Raw genomic sequence first — 19,664 nt, 5'->3', positions numbered from 1 at the left:
CAGAGTTTCAAAATACATAAAGCAAAAGTTGATGTAACTAAAAGGAGAAAGAGACTAATACACAATTAGTGTATTAGTTGGAGACTACAACACTCGTCTCTTAGTAATTGATGGCACAAGTAGACAAAAAATCAGCAAGAATGTAGAAGACCTAAACAATACAACCAAACAATTTGACCTAATGAACATTTATCGAATATCCTACCCAAATAACGAAAGAATACACATCATTTTCAAGTACACATGGAATGTTCACCAAAATAGCCCACGTTCTGGGTCACAAAACAAACCTTATTGTTTTTAAAAGAATGAAAGCATACAAAGTATGTTCTCTGACCATAATAAAATCAATTAGATCAATAACAAAGATATCTGAACAACCTGTAAATATTTGGAAATTAAGAAGTACACCTTAAGAAATTCATTGGTCAACAAGGAAGGCTCAAAGATAATTAGAAAATATTTTGAACTGAATGCAAATGAACATACAACATATCAAAATTTGTAGAATGCAGCTAAAGCAGTGCCTAGAAAGAAATTTATACATGAAATGCTCTTTTTAGAAAAGAATAAAGGTCTCAAATCAATAATCTAAGCTTCCCTTTGAGAAATTAGAAAAAGAATAGCCAGGTTAACATAAAGCAAGAAGGAATAAAACAATAAATATAAGAACAGATATTAATGAAATTGAAAAAAAGGTAAAATAATGGAGAAAATCAATAAAACTAGAAGCTGGTTCTTGTAAAAAATCGATAAAATTAATAAACTTCCAGCTCGATTTACCAAGAGAAAAAGAGAGAAGATATATATTACCAATATCAGGTATGAAAAATGGGATATCACTACAAACTCCACAGACATAAAAGGGTAATAAGGGAATACTACAAGCAACTCTCTTCACATAAATTGGAAATTTAGATGAAATGAACCAAATCCAGAAAGACACAAACTAACAAAATTCACTCATGTAGAAGTAGATAACTCAAATAGTCCTATATCTACTAGAGATATTGAATTCATAGTTGAAAATCCCCCCCACCAAAGATCCATGTATCTTCATTAATGAATTCAATCAAAAATGTAAGAAAGAAATAACAACAATTCTATACACTCTCGCAGAAGTCAAAAGAAGAGGAAATAAAGGACTTGTATCCAGAATTTGTAAAGAATTTTCACAACTCAAAAATAGGAAAACAAACAACACTATTAAAAAAAAAAGGCAAAAGATCTGAACAAACACTTCACTGAAGAAGACATACCAATGGCCAATAAGCACATGAAAAGATAATCCACATCATCATTCAGTAGAGAATTACAAATTAAAAGAGAGATACCACAATATACATATTAGGATGGTTAAAATATACATACATGACACACATGACAATCCCACGTTTTAGCAAGAATACAGAGCAACTGAAACTCCCACACACTATTGGCAGGAATGCAATTTGTACAGTCATTCTGGAAAACAGTTTGAAAATTTCATATAAAGCATACACTTACCGTATTACCCACTTACCATCTCCTGAGTATTATCCCAGAGAAATGAAAACAGGTTCTCACAAAAACTTTTACATGAATGATTATAGTAACATAATTCATAATTGACCTAAACTGGAAACAACCCAAATGTTCCTCAGTGGGTAAATGAATAAACAAGCTGTGGTTCCTCTATACAATGCTGTACCCCTTAGCAATAAAAGGGAGTGAACAATTAATAGGTGCAAAACATAAATGAATCTCAAATGCACTATACTTAGTGAGAAGAGCCAGTCTTAAAAGATTACATAGTGCATGATTCCATTTATATGACATTCTGGAAAAGCAAAATTTTAGGGATGCAGAACAAATCAGTGGCTGCCAGGTGTTGGGGTATGAAGGAGTTTGACTACAAATGGGCAGCATAAGGGAATTTTTTCAGGTGATGGAACTGTTCTGTATCCTGTTTGTAGTGGTGGTTATATACACTTCCTGTATAGGTTAAAACATATAGAACTATATACCAAAAAAAGCCAATTTTCTCTATGTAATTTTTTTAAATGATCAAGATGCTTAAAAAACTTCAAAAAATGTAAAGCCATTAGGTTCTATTTCCACATTCCCCTTTCCACACATTCTTTGCTTCAACTCCTTAACATCAGACCTCATCTTACTATTGACTTCAGAAATACAAAACAGATCTCTAGTCCATGAGATCTACTGCTCCTAATTATAGTCAATAAAATACAACAAACCTTCATTGAAATAAAAAATACAACAAAACAAAATAAACATTTTTAAACTGAGAGAGTGTGTATGTGATAAAAGGACGTTTATTATGAAATAATGATGACCCTTATAGAGAGATTTTCCAGGAACGTTCACCTATCCAGTACCAGGGTATAAGCATATCATTAGTTACAAGCTCCAATTTTTATGTACTTAGTGATTTAGTTGAACCTACTCATTCTGTCCAGAATAGCAGCTACTTCTATGGGAATTGTGTTGTTCCACCCTTCTGTTCTCTACAAAGGGTCTCTAGGACAATCCCAAGGGCTTCAGGTTCAAGCTGAGGGAACTGGCAGCTGCAGAAGAACCAGTTACACTGTGTCTTTGTGGGAGGACCAAGTGGGTGTAGACAAAGGGAGGTGAGTCCTGGAGGGATCACACCTGCATGAGGTCACAGGTTGCGCTGTGAGGAGGATTGGGGTGGGTTGCTAGTTCTATCTATTCCTTTATAAACTAACATGCCCTTGGGTGTGCCCAACATTACCAGTGATCTTTGTCCCCTCAGCCATCTACCTGCTCATGCTCAGCAAAAGGAGAGGCCTAGGTGTGGGCTGGCCTGAAGCCAAGAATCCTTGTCAACAAATGTTACTCATCTCATTGATTCACTCATTACTCATTCCTTTAAACAGTGTTTTGGGGATGCCTACTGTGTGCCAGGCACTGCTCATGCTTTTTCTAGAATGCTCTGAGAACATGCCATGTGCATATCACTTCCTGATTATGAGCAGTCTTCGCTCCTGCACTATTCCTTCTGGGTTGAGTCATGTCTTTCCTACAGGAGTGAAAGCTCCTTGAGGAGAGGAATCCAGTTTTGTGTTTCTTTTGCATGACCCACAGAACATGACAGTCCTTTGCTAAACTTGTAAACAGACTGATAATATTCCCAGTACAGTGACATTCCACCAATAAATAATTGTTGATGGAATCAATTAATGAATAATTGGCACCCCTTTTATTCACAGCCACCTCCTCCACTAGGAATTCTACCTTTACGTCACTCAAAGGCTGCCATCAGTGAAATGGACATTGCAGTGCAGACTTTAATAAAGATTCTAATTTTGAACTAATACATAGGAATGAGTTATATAATAATAATAACAGTTAACATTTACTAAGAGCCCACCATGTGCCAGGATCTCTGAATCCCTTATTAGCTTGCTTCATTTCTGTAGTAACCCAATGAGGCAGGTGCTATTAGTCCCATTTCACAGATGAGGAAGCGAAGACTTAAAGAGGTTAAGTAACTTGTCCAAGGTCACACGGATAATTATAAACAGCACAGTTGGTATTCTGACCCAGTTCTCTGCATTGTTAAAGCCCATCTTATTAACCACCATGTTTTACTGTGTACGTGAAGTAGGCGGCAGTTGGAGAAGGTTGGGATGCTACTAGAGGTTTAGAAATTGCTTATTGAATTGGTGGAATCAGTGAATGACTGGTCTTGGATAAGGAATGGCTGGATTTGGGGATTTCAGAACCCTCCTTTACTCGCTTAAACTAAGAGGCAGCCAGAGATGAGCTGAAAAAAGAAGTAGGGACCAAGAGGTAGCACACAAAAAATAAAAAATACCCAGCCCCCAGAGAAACGAAAACCATAGGAAACAAGGCAGGAGAAGCGATCTGAGGTCATGTTCTGTTGCATCACCGTGCATTTTTGGCAGGATTCACTTCGCTGGTGATCGTCCTCACGTAATGGCAAAGCTCATACCATAGCCACAGCAAGATCACATAAAAATACAACTGTTACACAAATACACTTAAAAAAAGACCTTGGACAGGGTCCAAGATAAACACATGTAACAAGATTAAAAAAAAAATATTGTTGGCTCACTTTGATCCACATCTGATTTTCTTTTGGCCAACAGGCTCCTCATCATCTCAATTGACTAGAGATAGCCTTTAATAGCTCAAAAAAGGGAGTGGTGTTAAAGAGGACCAGGGTTGGGGGAGAAACAAGGTGAGAGACTTTGGGGATGGGAAGTCAACATCTGTATAGGTGGGAGCAGAATGCAGAATGTTTTGAGGGAAGTGGGAAAATACCCAGGATCAAGCAGATTAAAGTTCTGAAAGGAAGAGTAAAGGGTTGTTACAATGATTGACAACTAGAATCCATTTGCCCTTTTGTTAAAGGGTCCCTCCTGATTTTCCTTGGGGATCTACACCTTCTCCATTCACAGCCCGTTAAGTTCAAGTGGAGCTTCAGGGGTGGGCAGGTGACTCGTATGGGCCAATGGGAGCAAGGAATCCCATGACCACGATGATTGGTTGAAAATGGACACATGATCAACTTGGATCCAATGAGATTCAATTCTGGGACTTTTATCAGAAATATATTTGAGACAATGTTTCCTTCTGCTGGACTTATGGAGAAACTAGGATATGATCCTGGAGCTGCTTGCACTATCTTACCACCACTAAGACAAAGTCTGTCTGAGAGTAAAGCCAACAGAGAGGAAACAAGGGCCAAGAGAAGGAGAGAGGAAAACCAACTTCTGATGTATTGTTTGAGTGACTGGATCTCTTTGTGCCTGAAACTTGATACCCCTAGAATTCCCTGTCCTGATGGTCAGTAAAATCTCCTTCTGGCTCAGACTGTCTTGAGTTAGGTTTTCTGATGTTTGCAACTGGAGATTTATATCCACAACAGTTAGAACCAGCATAGAATAAAGAGGGCTGTGGGCAAGAGATGGTCCATATGATAGAAAAAGATCTCAGGGTTGTTGCAAGGCAGACATGAAACAACACACTGATGCACTTTAAAAAGGAGGGCACACCCTGAGATGAATAAAAAGTATTATTTTTAAAGTTCCAGACCCTCATAAAAACACTGTCTAGTCTTTTCAGGCTCATGAGCTAAAATACAAAATGAAAGTACAAATACGTTCAGACAAAGTTACAGAGAAAGGGCGTATGTGTAGATTTAAGGTGATCATAGATAGCTGCAGAATAAAACAATAAAATCATGAAACAGTGTTTCCAGGAATTGATTTTGTTTTTCAGCAGAGAATATCTTACAGTATAGTAAGAAAGAGCACTGCGCTTAGATCCAGAAGTTCCAATTTCCAGACTTGGCTCCTGCTACTTTCTGGTCATCCAACCCCTCTGAGCCTCAATTTCTTTATCTTTAAATGGGGATAACAGTACCTTCCCCGAAGTTTATGTAAAGTTTGAGTAATTCTATTTATGAATACACACAATGCATCCAATATAATGCCTGATCCACAAAGAACAGAGAGCTACTTTTTCCCCAAATATACATAAGGCAGCACCTAATTCCTCACTGCAGCCCTATATATGAGGTAGCTACTATCTTTACTTCACTTTACAGAGGGGGAAACTGACACACACAGATTACTCAGTAAGCATAACTAACCAGAAAGCTCTAGAGCTGGGATTTGAGTCCAGATCTGTTTGACTCTCAAGTGTCTGCTTTTAATGACCTCAATAAATGAGCACTAGTTAGTATGATTTTATAATTAATGTGTTTAAATTAATAGAAAAGTAAAATAAGTAAATAGAGATAGTAAAGGCCCGGTCTGGAAATGAAGGCTGAAGATCAGCTACTGGACCATTCAATCAAGAAATGCGCCCAGGTAAAGAATGGAATACACACTTTCTCATAACCCTGACCACACTGGATGACCATCATCCTTTATATGAGTGTTTCCCTGTCATAGTATCAGCTCTTTGAGCTACATAAGGAATTTGATAAAATTATAAATTCCTTCTTGGAAATGGACAGAGTTGATCTAACCCGAATTGTTATTATTATTTTAAAAATAATCTATCTTAAATGTTGGGGTAGCACTATAAGTCTATCCCTTTTCTAGAATTCTAGGAACATATCCATATATGAGTCTTTTTTTTCTTTCCATATACTTCCATATATATATATATAATCTGCATTTTAGGATCTCAGAGAAACAGAATAAAACACTTCTGTGCGTTATTGCCTGGTTACAGCTTTGCCTGGTTACAGCTATGCAGATACAGAAGAAATTTATTTCGGCAGCACTGTAAGAAGTGGTTCTCTCTAATCTATATTCAGTGACGAAGCTTTGATTCTATTTTTGTTGTATATTTTCCCCAACTGTGCAATCTTTCATGATCTGCCAGGAAGATTAACCCTACTCCCACAAAGCTTGGAGGGCAGAAAATCAGAGTATTACCTTGAATTGCTTCAATTTCCTTCTTCCAAGGATAAGGCAGAAAGCACTTGAAAAATCTCATTTTTATTAAATTCAGCAAATATACCTTGGTCAGCTGTTCTGTGCCAGGCACTATGCTCAATGCAGGGGATAAATGTATGACTAAGACCTAGCGCCTGCCGGCAAGAAGCTCACAGTGCCTAAAACACATGTGGGGGCTCCCACTCTGCACACCATTTCTAGCTGAGTAGACACAATGTGTTTTTAGGAAAATAGAATTGAAATAAATCTGACAGTATTGAGAAAAGATCTCATTGCCTAAGTTTCCATAATCAGAGGGTGAGACAACACTTGGGTCCACACCAGCTGCCTCACAACTGAGTCCTCTTTCACTGAGATGCGACGGCCGGAGTTCATTTATTATTTTTACGTGCATTTTTCTATTGACCACCTATTATTCACCAAATACTCTTGGAGACACTGGGTATATCTTGGGGAATCAAACAGCCCTTGCCTAGTGGTTCTTGCAATTCGTTGTGGGAAATAGAGCAAACGTAAACGAATAAATAAATGTCTAATTATAAACTGTGATAAATATCTGAGAATCTGGGTTATAATGCTAAAGAATCACAGTGGAAGGTGAGAGAATCTCCTTTGTAGGGTGTTCCCATGGGAAAGGCCTCTCTGAGGAGGTGACATTTAAGCCCAGACCTGAAAGATTAAAAGGGGCCAGTCAGTTGAAGACTGAAGGGAAGAGAGAAGGGAACAGCATGTGTGAGGGCCTTGAGGTAGGACAAAGTGTTTTATGCTTGAGGAACTGAAGGTCTAGCTTAAATTCTGCCATGGTATCCCTTTGGGGTCTACATTGTGGGGTCACATTTTCACCTTTTCCTATGTAATTACATTATGCAACCTTTGTAATTTCAGTACATCATTGGAGAAAATCTTCCCAGAGGTTTTCATTCAGGAAAAAAGTTCCAGCTTAAAGAAATAATGATGGTGCCACTGAATGTGTGTTGGGTTTGAGCAAATCACTTTCTGTTTGCTCTGTAACTATTCATAATTTCTTCAGTTGAACACACCTTGGAAATGTTTGCAATACACTCTTATGCAAACGATAGACATTAGTCTAAGACTCTTTTGCAGTATACGTGTTTCATCTCAAGGTCCCTCATACTCGGTTTTGCTCATTGGCTGCACCTACAGCAAGTTGGACATGTGGGGGACGGCAAACCCATTCCCAAAGGCTGGTATTTTATCTAAGTGATTTTATGTTTAAAAAAATGCTTTGTGGGACTGGCCCTATGGCTTGGCTGTTGGGTGCACACGCTCCACTACTGGCGGCTCGGGTTCGGATCCTGGGTGCGCACCCATGCACCGCTTGTCCAGCCATGCTGAGGTGGCATCCAGCCACTAGAAGGATGTGCAACTGTGACATGCAACTATCTACTGGGGCTTTGGGGAGAAAAAGGGAATTAAAAAAAAAGAGGGGGAGGATTGGCAATAGATGTAAGCTTGGCTGTTGGGTGCACACGCTCGACTACTGGCGGCTCGGGTTCGGATCCTGGGTGCGCACCCATGCACCGCTTGTCCAGCCATGCTGAGGTGGCGTCCAGCCACTAGAAGGATGTGCAACTGTGACATACAACTATCTACTGGGGCTTTGGGGAGAAAAAGGGAATAAAAAAAAAGAGGGGGAGGATTGGCAATAGATGTTAGCTCAGGGCCGGTCTTCCTCAGCAAAAAGAGGAGGATTGACATGGATGTTAGCTCAGGACTGATCTTCCTCCCAAAGAAAAAAAAAATGCTTTAAAATTAATTTAGCAAAATGAAATTCATTCTTTTTTACATTGCTCTTTTGGTATCTTGTAAACCCAACCATTGTCACTTTTTCTTTTCTCATAAAATTAAGTCCCAGGATAAATAAAGCTGAATATTGACCCAGTCGTTTATCTCCCATTAACATAGTGCAGGGCAATTGCATCAGTAGACGCCAGACTTAATGCCCTTAATGGAGCTGCCCAACATTAAGGCCCACGGGGTCAAACCACTGACCTCAGCTCTGCCTTACTCACCACCCCGGCTCCCTTCGGGAAGTCCTCAAATTAATGGGCAGAGGGATGCAAAACAGCCACACCAAAGTGGTCTGGCCCTGGTCACCGGTCAACACCAACTGCTCTGCTTCTCCCCTCTGGTCTTAGGGATGCTGTGCACCTGCCCACATGGATGCTGACTGGACAGCAGCAGCCCCTGCCCCTGTCTCAAGAGGCCACAGGAAAGGGTAGCTGCTTATCACTGGGACCGTTTACCCTGCAGTAAATAAAGGATAAGGGGGTCCTGTTCGAACAATAAACAGTACTGAAGCTCTACATGCCTCTGTCACAAATGGAGACAAAATATCAGAACAATAAAAAGAGAAGGAGCTTGCTCACACTGTGTGCATGCATGACTATACTTCTCATTTATCGCCATTTGAAGTTCTGTTTAAATTCCTCTCTCCTCCAGTAAGCTGTAGGAGCCTATAAAGCATACACAATCCATTCTCTCACTCTCTCTCTCCTTATTTTTCTTTTTAAATAGACTGTTTTTTAGAGCAGTTTTAAGTACACAGAAAAATTGAGCAGTAAGTACAGAGATTCCTATATACCCTCTGCCGCGACTCATACATAGCCTGCCCCACTGTTGGGGACAGATGGGGGCAGCCTCCCCCATACCACACCAGAGTGGTGCATTTGTTACCATCAGTGAAGCTACATTGACCATCATTAACACCAAAGTCCACAGTTTACATTAGAGTGCACTCTTGGTGTTGTACATTCTATGGGTTTTGACAAATGTATAATGACATGTATCCACCATTATAGTATCACACAGAATAGTCTCACTGCCCTAAAAATCCTCTGTGCTCTGCCTATTCATCTCCCTTTCCCCCCTAGACTCTGGGAACCACTGATCTTTCTACTGTCTCCATGGTTTTACCTTTTCCAGAACGTCATATAGTTGGAAACATACAGCACGTAGCCTTTTCAGACTGGCTTCTTTCACTGCGTACTATGCACTAATGTGCCTCCATGTCTTTTCATGGCGTCTACTCTCTCTTTATCCCTAGCAATGAACACAGTGCCTCACACAGAGTAGGCACTCAATGAGCATTTGTTGAATAACCGGGTTGAATAAATGAGCAAATGAATGAGTGTGATTTACCCACAGTTCATTTGACAGCTGTTGACTCAAGCCTACTAAGCGCAGGCTGTCTGCCAGGTGTCTTCAAACAATGATCCCATTTGCATAGGATTTCCAAAGATATTTCTTATTTTATCACAACAGCAGTTATAAAAAGTAAAACAGATATGTTTCTTCCTATCTTCGTTTTCAGAAAATCAGGAAACTCAGATTCAGAGAGGTACAATGACATATCTACATTCCCTGCGCTAGCATGTGGCAGAGCCAGCACTGGCCTCTGTAACTCTGATGTACTTGGATGTCTTTATCGTGTGCATCGTCTCCCCTAAAGTCAGGCTCTAGGTCATTCAAACTGACAAATATTAAACAAGAAACGAATTCATGCTGATATAGTGACAGGTGAGGGCTAAAAGCCACCCCGCCCCCCAATTTCGTTACTCAAGGGAGCCCATCTTCTAGCAAAGAAGAGTGCCCTTGGCTTTGATTGTTCAGCCCATGTCAGTGAACTCCGGTTTTCCTTTCACCACAAGCAAACCACTGCTGCGCTGTGGAATAGATCTCTGGGGAAGAAAACTTTAACAACTGCTCAAGGAGTAGTTTGTTCTCACTCAGTAGTGAAGAATTCACTGCTGAGCTTCCCCTACTCCTGTTAGGGATAGAAAGGACTTCAAGGATCTAGGCCAAAATCATTCGAGATCTGCAGTTGTGATGGGCCCTCAAAGGGACCATGAACTTATCCTGGGAGTTATGCCTGGTTATGAGTGAGTTATGGGTGAGGCTCATGAAGGCCCCTGTCTTGAAATCCAATGCCATCCGGAATTCATTCATTCATCCCCAGATCTTAACTTTCAGCCTTTTTCTCTTCCCTGAGAGCCTCATACTAATATATAACTATTTGCTGAGTATATCCCTTGGGCATCTCAGTTTCCTCAAAGTTAACATTTCCAAAACACCACACTAATATCTTCCCCAAATCCTCTCTTTATCCTGTATTTTCTTCCCCAGTCAGTGATGCCATCATCCATCCAGTCACTCAAACCAGAAACCAAGCCCATATTTTTGTTTAATTCCTCCGTCATCCCAAATCCAATTAGTCAACAAGTCCCTCCTCCCAAATCTCTCCACTTCTTATCGCCATTAGCACAGCTGCATTGCCTCGTGCCTGAATGGTCACAGAGCATTCCTAATGGCACTCTATCTTGGCCACGCACCTCGCGCCTCAAATCCATCCTCCACCCTGCAGTCTGAGTGAACTGTCTACAACGCACATCAGGTCATGACAGCCCTTGCTCAAAACCCTTTGTCAACTCAGCGTGGACCGTGCTCCCTGGCATGATGTGATGAATTGAGGCCTGTCTGCCCACCCGGGCTCATCTGGCCTCAGCCCCTAAAGATTCTGGGAACCCTAATATGATTTGATTTCCTAATATGGAAACACACCCTGTTGTTTCATACCTCCATGTCTTCACTCCCGTTACTTAAAACACTTTTCCCACATTTCCACACCCAGCTAATTCTTCCTCATCCTTACACCTCATGGTGTAGGCCAGCCTGATGGCGTAGTGGCTAAGTTCTCCGGCTCCACTTCGGTGGCTGGAGGTTTGGATCCCAGGTGCAGACATATACACCACTTATTAAGCCATGCTGTGGCAGGCATCCCACATATGAAGTAGAGGAAGATGGGCACAGATGTTAGCTCAGGGCCAATCTTCTTCAGCAAAAAAAAAAAAAAAAAGAAAAACAAAAACTCATGCTCCCATAGCACCCTGTGTGAACATCTCCTCTTATTCTATTACACTGACATTATTTGTTTATGTATCTGTTGCCCTCTAGAGCTAAGATCTTCAAGTACAGGAGACATCTACTCATCCCTCTATTAGTTACTTACTGCATTGTAAGGATCACTTTAAGCTTCTGCAGCCCCAACAAATCTTCAAGGTTTTGAAAGCAGGGACAGTGTTTCTGTCCTGTGTTTTCCTGTGTCTAGCACAGAGCCAGGCACATGGTATGCGCCTGGATCTGTCTATCTGTCCACATCCATTCATTTGTTCAACAAATACTTAGGTAGATCCTATTTTATTCCCATCCTATTCCCACTTGCAGAATGTGAGATGTTGCTCTAGTTCTTAAGGTCTTACAAACTAAATAGTATAAGCTGTACTTTTTAATACTAAGTTGCTGGTTCTGATATCTTGATTAAGTGGAAAATAGCTCCCTTGCCCCTCACCCTCTCCAAGGAATTTGCTCTATGCAGCACATGACTGTTTGTTGTTTGCCAACAGATGCCGTGGTGAAACAAAAAAACACAACGTGTGAAAACACAAAGGTGTGCCTTGACTATGGGTAAAAGACGTGAGCAGTTAGTTCACAGAAATAGGAATGCAGGGATGAATAAATATATGAAAGGCATACCACTTAGTTAAGAAACTGAAATTACACCAATGACAGATTTTTTTTCACTTATTTAATTGGTAAAATTTTTTAAAGTCTCACCAAAAAAAATTGTGGGTAAATATGCAATAAGAGTAGGGAGTGTAAATTGGTACAACCTTTTTGGTAGGCCTGTTATCTATTAAATTTGAAGACAAATTTGGGTCTTATAAAGACGCAACAGGTCCACTGATAGGAAACTCTAAAGTAAGCAAAGAATGTGATCAAAGATATTCATTGCATCCTCGTTTGAAACAAGGAAAAACTAGAAGCAAACAAAATGTGCATCAGAGATTGATGGGGCACATTTCGGTGCATCCATATGGTGAAGGGTATCACAAAAAGGACATATGGGGAGTTTCAGGGAACGAAGTCCACGATATATTGCTAAATGAAAAAAGAATTGTGGAAGAGTACACGCATTTGTTTCATTTTTGTAAAATATATGTAATTTTATACTATATGTATTGCCTGGAAGGCTACACACTAAATTGTAAATAGTGGTTATTTCAGGAAGGTGGGATTGAAGGGGGAGAACTTTTCAATTTTTACTTTGCATATTGTCTGAATTTTTTTTTTCTTTTACAAGAAGCAGGTGTTACTTTTCTAATTAAGTTGTGGGGAAAGACGCAGGCGTGTCACCTAGACTGTGCCCAGCCGTCTCAGAGCTCCCAGGGGCCAGGTGGGCTGCCCTCTGTGAAGTCAATCACTTTTGTCTTTGGGAAGCCAATTCCCTCTTCCACAGACCTGTCCCTGCATTCAGAATCCTCTCCCTCACCGACACTCACATACGCGCAGATCTTACTTTCTTCTGGTTCAATCGGTGAACATATATGGACACCCTCCCACCGCCTTTGTTCTCACAGCTGTGAAGGAACTTAGTGAGTTGCTCAGGCCAGTCACATCTGCATTTTAAAAGGACATCACAGGTTGATGACTATAGATAACACAAAGGCTGGCATTCCAAGAAGGATGTGGGTCCAGCAGAGTTTCCTAGGACAGTCTGTACCAGAATCACTTAGGGAGCTTCCTAAAAAGGATTTCTCTGAGCCCCTCCCACAAACACTGGATCTGAGGGTGGGGCCTGGAAATCTCCATTGTTGATAAGCTGCCCCGTGATTCTCATGCCCACGGAAGCTCCATAGCAGTGGCAGCAAAGGGAGAGAAGAGAGAAGAGAGGAGAGTTTGGGGGCTGGACGCTTTCCTGCAGCTCTTCACAGCCTTCCTTCCTTTATTCTGCACACACAGAAAGACCCACCCAGTTTTCCTTAGTAATAGCCCAGGAAAATTTTAAGTCTTGATTCCAAGAGCCCCAGAAAAACCCCAAATAGAGAAGAGAGAAGAAATGCCAAAGGGTGGGAGACTAGCATTACTTTGTAAAATTAAATTGCTATCTGTGGAAGAATTTCTCTGTAGATTTATGTATATCTGGGGAGAGTCATTCTGTCGTTGTACTAGAAAGGCTGATCGCTGCCAAAATGTCTCTCTATTTAATAAGAATAAAGTTTTAAAAAAATCAACATTTGATCCTTCAATGACATCTGGAGAGCCAGTTTTAAGTGTAAGCAAAGTAGATGGCCATAAAAAGCTGTTAATACCAGAGGTCTTTAATTTTTAAAGGCAACAATGGCACGTTAGAATAGAAAAATATGGGGCAAGATCTGGGGCTCCCAATCACCACTTGCTGACACATAACAAACCAAAGGTGCTATTTGAGGTGATGCCAGAGTGGCTTCTGCCTGTTACCTAAGAGTCTGGAAGCTCACATTTGCCCTTGGGGAGACCCTTCCTCTGTTCTCTGGGATCAATGGTTCTCAAACTTGGCTGCATTGGGGGCTATCAAAATGTTTATTCCCATCATCCATCCCCATAGATTCTGATATCATTGGTCTGGGGTGCGGCCTGGGCACCAGCAGTATTTTTAAAGCTCCCCAGCTGATTCTAACGTGCAGCCAAAGTGGAGAGGGCTGCTTGTTAGAGAGCCTTTTTAGTCTCGCAGATGGAAGGCATAGACCTATCCTCCAGGCAGTTCTGAGCTGGGTGATAATTCCAATACAGGTGCTTCAGGCTGAGACGTACTGTGTTTACCAATAAAAAGGTGGCTGCGGCCCGTGCTGTGGATACTCTGCGTCACATCCCCGCACCCACTCCTGTTTCCTGCCTTAGCTGCACTGGACAATTCCATGTGAGCCTGACACAGGCCGATGACATCCCACCTCAAGGGCTGCACTCTTTCAATTTTCTGTCTCAGACCTTCTCGAAGACAAAGGAGCCCCCAACTGATGGAGGACAGAGCAGGCATGCAGGCCGTGGGCTCAGACTGCGTCATCTGGGCATTAAAGGGAAGAGTGACTACCAAGGTTTGGAGAACAGGGGTTGCAGTAGCTACGTGGCCTTGGACAAATCATTTAACCTCCCAAATCGTAGTTTCCTTATCAAGGAATAGGGCTGCGAATACTTAACGTGAACTATTGTCTTCAGCATTAACTGACGTCATGGAGTGAAAGTACTTGATTGAAAATAGGTGCTCAACGTGTTAAAAACTTTTTATCCACATCATCTTACTTCAGACCCAAATAACCCTCTGAGATAATTAAGGCGGGTGATGTTGCCATCATCTTGCGGATGGAAAGAGCAGATCTAGAAAGTTTAAGTGGCAGGTCTCAAGTTTCAAGGAGTATCAGTGGTACAACCAGGCCAGGAACTTAGGTCTCTTGGCTCCTGACAGCCCTTTTCCCCTATTTTATATTGTGCTGTGACCTTTTCCTCAAAAGACCCCTGAAATTTTCAAGTCATTGACTAACGTTAGAAGAAGGAGAAAAGCTAATGAAGCAGAAAATATTTTCCTTCAAGTAAAAGGCACTTTGAGAGACAAGATAGCTATTTGTTTCAGATGGCATTGTTCACATGAGTGTGTTGTTTAGTGACTACCTGGCAATGGTCCAATGCTTCAGTTCCTTGTAAATGATGCAACTCTGCCTCAACTCCCCTATCAGTGCCTCCGTCTCTACTATTCTTCGGGTTTGTTTGCCTCTGGATATTGAATCTCTCAGAATTGTATTTGAAAAACTAGTATTGATTTACATCAAGTCTATGCACGGTCTGCGTCTGCCCCAGGGCTCTCCCTTTGGTCATTTGAGCTGAAGTCACTGGTCATTTTGCACAGTCAAGTCACCCTAATGACCGCTTGTTTGCCTGGGGCACCAGCCACCCTGGTGGCTGTGTCTCAGCCAGAGTAGGTTTTAATAACTCCTTCCCACTCAAGTGGCCTCGCCTATGTCCTCCCGTGTTCAAACGCTCACGTCCTACCTTGTCAGGACGCCTTCTCTGAACTCTCCAACCTACAGAGGTATATTCCTTTTGAAACTCAGGATAGCTTTTATTGTTTCATTTGGCACTTATTTATCATTTGACAGTTTATTTATTTTTACCCTTGTTGGTTAATCTTAAACTGTGTTCTGTTATTCGTTTTCCTTTCGCTCTGTAAATCTTGTCTCCCCACCTAGACTGCAATGTCTTTGAGATTAGGGACGATGTCTTGCACTTCTTTTTATTTCCCCACAGAGCATGCACAGTACTAGAATCATGCTTAGGAAGGATATGTTGAATGAATGAATGGCTGTTGAATAAATTCAGTGGCACTGCAGAGTACCAAGTATTTTATTAGTGGATTCTCGAGGGTTCCAAGTTTGTAAACCTTGTGTGTTATGCAGTATAAGAGTTGTGATAGCTTGCTTTGAAAATAACATGAGAAGTCTTCTTCTTGGGAATCCCTGTCCTCCAAATTCTCTGTTCATCCCCTTACTCCAAAATTAAAAATAAGGTAACAATTCAAGTTTCTATAATATATTCTATAGAAGCTGAAAAATTGGTCTTAAGATTCTTCCAGAACAAGTAGGAAAAAATACCAAAAAAAAAATTTGCATCCTTAATTTAACAACTCTTATTTAATCTCAGGTCTTAACATTTTTTCGTGTGTGTGCGTGAGGAAGGTCAGCCCTGAGCTAACATTCATGCCAATCCTCCTCTTTTTGCTGAGGAAAACTGGCCGTGGGCTAAATCTGTGCCCATCTTCCTCCACTTTATATGGGACGCCGCCACAGCATGGCCTGACAAGCGCTGCATCGGCGCACGCCTGGGATCCAGACCCTGGGCCACCAGCAGCGGAGCGTGCACACTTAACCACTACACCATGGGGCCGGCCTCTTCAGGTCTTAACATTTTTTGCAGGGCCTAGATTTTATCTCTTTTGCTTCCCTCATGAATATCCAAGGGCCTCCTCCATAAGAAGGGCATTACTGTCATTCCGGTTGGTGAACGACTATTAATTATTTCCCCTTTTACTCACAACAATGCTAAGGACTTCTTTTGCAGATGGACATCCAAACCTTGATTTGGTTCAAAAATCAAAAATACAATCTTTTGGCCACAGTTTATCCACTGAATGTCATGCTTGGCTAGCTTGAAAGAAATACTTCAGTTGTGCTGTTGGGCAGAAAGGCCTGAGAGTATGGGCACATGGACTGTACTCAGTAAGAAGTTAGTGAGAGCACAAAGGAATGAATAAATACTTAAGTGAATGGACCATCTAAAGAATTACACCAATATCAGAGGGCTCCTTTGGTTTGATAGTTCTTGTCCATCTTGGGTGTGTACTAGGGATGTGGTAACTGCTGGTGGCTAAAAGTACAGGGGGGTTGTAACTGGAGAATCACAGGAAGGACTGGTGTCTAGTTGCAGACAGGGATTCACAAAAAGGCAGATTGCTGAGTGGGTGGAAGACACTGAAGTTGTGTTGAGAAGACGATGCCAGTGACGATGAGCCTCAGGGTTAGAGGTTGAGACCTGGACCTTCAGACAGAGCCCAATATTGGCCTCAGTGGGACTGACTGTACCCATAGGGCTCACTTACTAATACTAGTTTTTTATTTGGCAGAGCTCATCGGCCCAGCCCTCTGGGTAGCCATTCTGTGACATCAGATACACTAATTCCAAAGTGGAAGGCACCTAGGGGCTCACTGGGTCCAATGCCTTCATTTTCCCCCTTTTCACTTTCATAGATGAAAAAAATGGAAACACAGATGTTTTCTTCATACAGTTAGTGGATTGCATGGCTCAATAATATGTGTTGAATAAATGAATGAATATTGGATTCATCTACTTTTGCTGTGACTGCAAAATCTAGTCTCCAAACTTAAAGACCCTGCCTTTCAAAGAGGAGCTGCCCACCCAGGTGGGTCTTCACGCCCCAGGATCCCATTCATACCCAGGGGTAGTGCTCCATCTTTGGGAGAAAGGGGGCAAACAAGGGTTGTGTTGGGTTGACTTCTCAGAGGCCCTTCTATGGGATCATTTTTCCAGCTTACACCCTAGTCTTGACTGTTACTCTCTGCCAAAGCCTGCACGTAGAAGCCCCAGACAACAGAAAAGGAGAGAGCTTGGAGAAGGGGAAGTTTAGTGGCATCAAAATCCCGCTGCACATTACAGTTTTGTAAAAACTCAGCTCTCGTGGGCTCAGCCAAAGTTAGCTTACGCAAACGAATACCCATGTGCCAGGAGACTCTCTCTCTTCTCTCTTTCTCTGTCCCCCTGATTGGCTCATCTGGGGGCCCTGACTTTCTGAAACACTTTGGCTTTAAAGAAGACATCATGCTTTTTACTAATTTGGATATTGTTTTTCAAGTGACAGAGGAAATTGCTACAGAATCTGAACTATTTATCTTCCCAGATTTTGCAGTTACAGCAAAAGCTGATGAGTTGGGAAAAGATAAATTCACTAAAATTACTTATATCTTGATACTTAGGTGATGAATAACTTTATAATGCTATAAAATCTATGTACTCTTGTGATAAAAAAATAATTAAATGCTTAGATAATAATTTATCTCCAAATGAGAAAATTATTTTGAAAGGAAAAAATAACATAGGAGATAAAAGGATATTATGAAGAAAAGGGAAATTAAACCTTATTCATGGATGGAAAGCCAACTATTCTTACGACAACAAAACTCTGTTCATGTGATAACAATTAAAGTCTCCATAGCATATTTTATAAAATCGGAAACACTGATTTTAACATTCCTCCAGAAGAACAAGCAGGAAACAATAACAAAAATTTTTTTCCAAAGAGATTGATAAAGGATTTACCTTCTAGATTTTAAAACAACTGAGAATTACCAAAGTTATATGACACTGGATTAAAAGAAGGAAAAAAAATGTGGGATAGAATAGATATTTCAAAAGTAGATTGAAACTATTATAAAAAATTACTACATGAAAAAATATATAAATGTAAGAAATAATCATTATTTAATACATGGGAACAATCAAATCATAGTACAGAGACTATATTAGATTCACACATATCATATTCTACAGTAAGTTTTGGTCAAAGCAAAATGATGAACATAAAAAGAAAACTAGAAGAAAATAAGCATACTCTTTCCAATTAAAAAAGGAAGAAACATTTCTGATTCTCTAAGATATAATTAGACAGGAAATAGATATGTTAGAATATAAAAAACCAAGAAGGCTTAAAAGATAAAATTTAAGTAAGTGAGAAAATTATATGTTACAAACATTAAAAGGAAAGCTTTACCATAGAGAAGAGAATTGATCTAATTATTTAAGGTCAGTATTCAGCTTTCACTCAAAATGAGGTCACAGGAAATAAATGGAGGGTTTACACACAAGGAAATGTAGACAGTCAATCACCACATGGAAAAATGCTCAGTCTCAGTGGCAACTAATGAGATGTAAACAAGAGAACTTTGAAACATCACGGTACATCCATTAAGGAAGGACAGGCATTGACAGTTCAGAGAACTGGCTTTGGAGTCAGACTGATGTAGACATGGATCCTGGCCTTGCCACTTTTTAGCTGTGTTTTTGATCAAGGCTCCTAACCCCTCAACATCAGTTTTCTAATCAGTAACATGAATCTATTATAGATCTTGAAGGGTTATTGTGAGGACAAAATGATGATTGTAAGTAATCATAAATGCATAGTATTTGGCACACACTGAACGTTTCCATTAACGGTAGGCGGCAGTAGTGGTGGTAGAATATAGTGATGGTGTTGGTGGTGATGAAGGTGATGATGATGTGGTGATGGTGGTGGTGGTGAAGATGATGGTGATGGTAGCCTATGATGACAATGGTGGTGTTGGTGAAGGTAATGATGTTGGTGGTGCTGAGTTTGGTGGTGGTGGTGTTGATGGTGGTGATGATAGCTGATCATGGTGATGGTGTTGTTGTTGTTGGTGGTGGTGGTGGTGAAGGTGATGGTGATGGTGGTGGACGAGGACTGATCATGATAAAAGTGGTGGTGATGGTAACAGATCATGGTGATGGTGGTGGTGGTTTTGTTGATGAAGGTGACTGTGACGGTGGTTATGTCAGTGTTGTGCTGGTGTATGTGAAGGTGATGGTGATGGAGGTGGTGGTATTGATAATGATGGCAGCTGATGACAGTTATTGTGTTCTTTTTGGTTGAGTTGGTGAAGGTGATGATGATGGTAGCGATTTTGATGTTGGGGATGGTGGTGATTGTGGTGGTGTGGTAAAAAAAAAGTTAAAATGATAAATACCAGTCTCAGTGGATAAATCAGAAAAATGCAATGCAAAAATTCA

At 40.8% G+C, this 19,664-nt stretch overlaps 1 protein-coding gene across 1 annotated transcript in view; it reads right to left on the bottom strand.

Annotated features, from left to right (window-relative positions):
- Window positions 1-19,664, bottom strand: part of CLIC5 (chloride intracellular channel 5) — a 159,337-nt gene that overhangs the window by 107,544 nt on the left and 32,129 nt on the right. The window lies entirely within an intron of this gene.

The sequence above is a fragment of the Diceros bicornis genome, chromosome 14 (assembly GCF_020826845.1).
Source record: "Diceros bicornis minor isolate mBicDic1 chromosome 14, mDicBic1.mat.cur, whole genome shotgun sequence".
Lineage (NCBI taxonomy): Eukaryota > Metazoa > Chordata > Mammalia > Perissodactyla > Rhinocerotidae > Diceros > Diceros bicornis.
The sequence above is the reverse complement of the archived record's forward strand: the minus strand, read 5'-3'. Positions and strand labels throughout refer to the sequence as shown.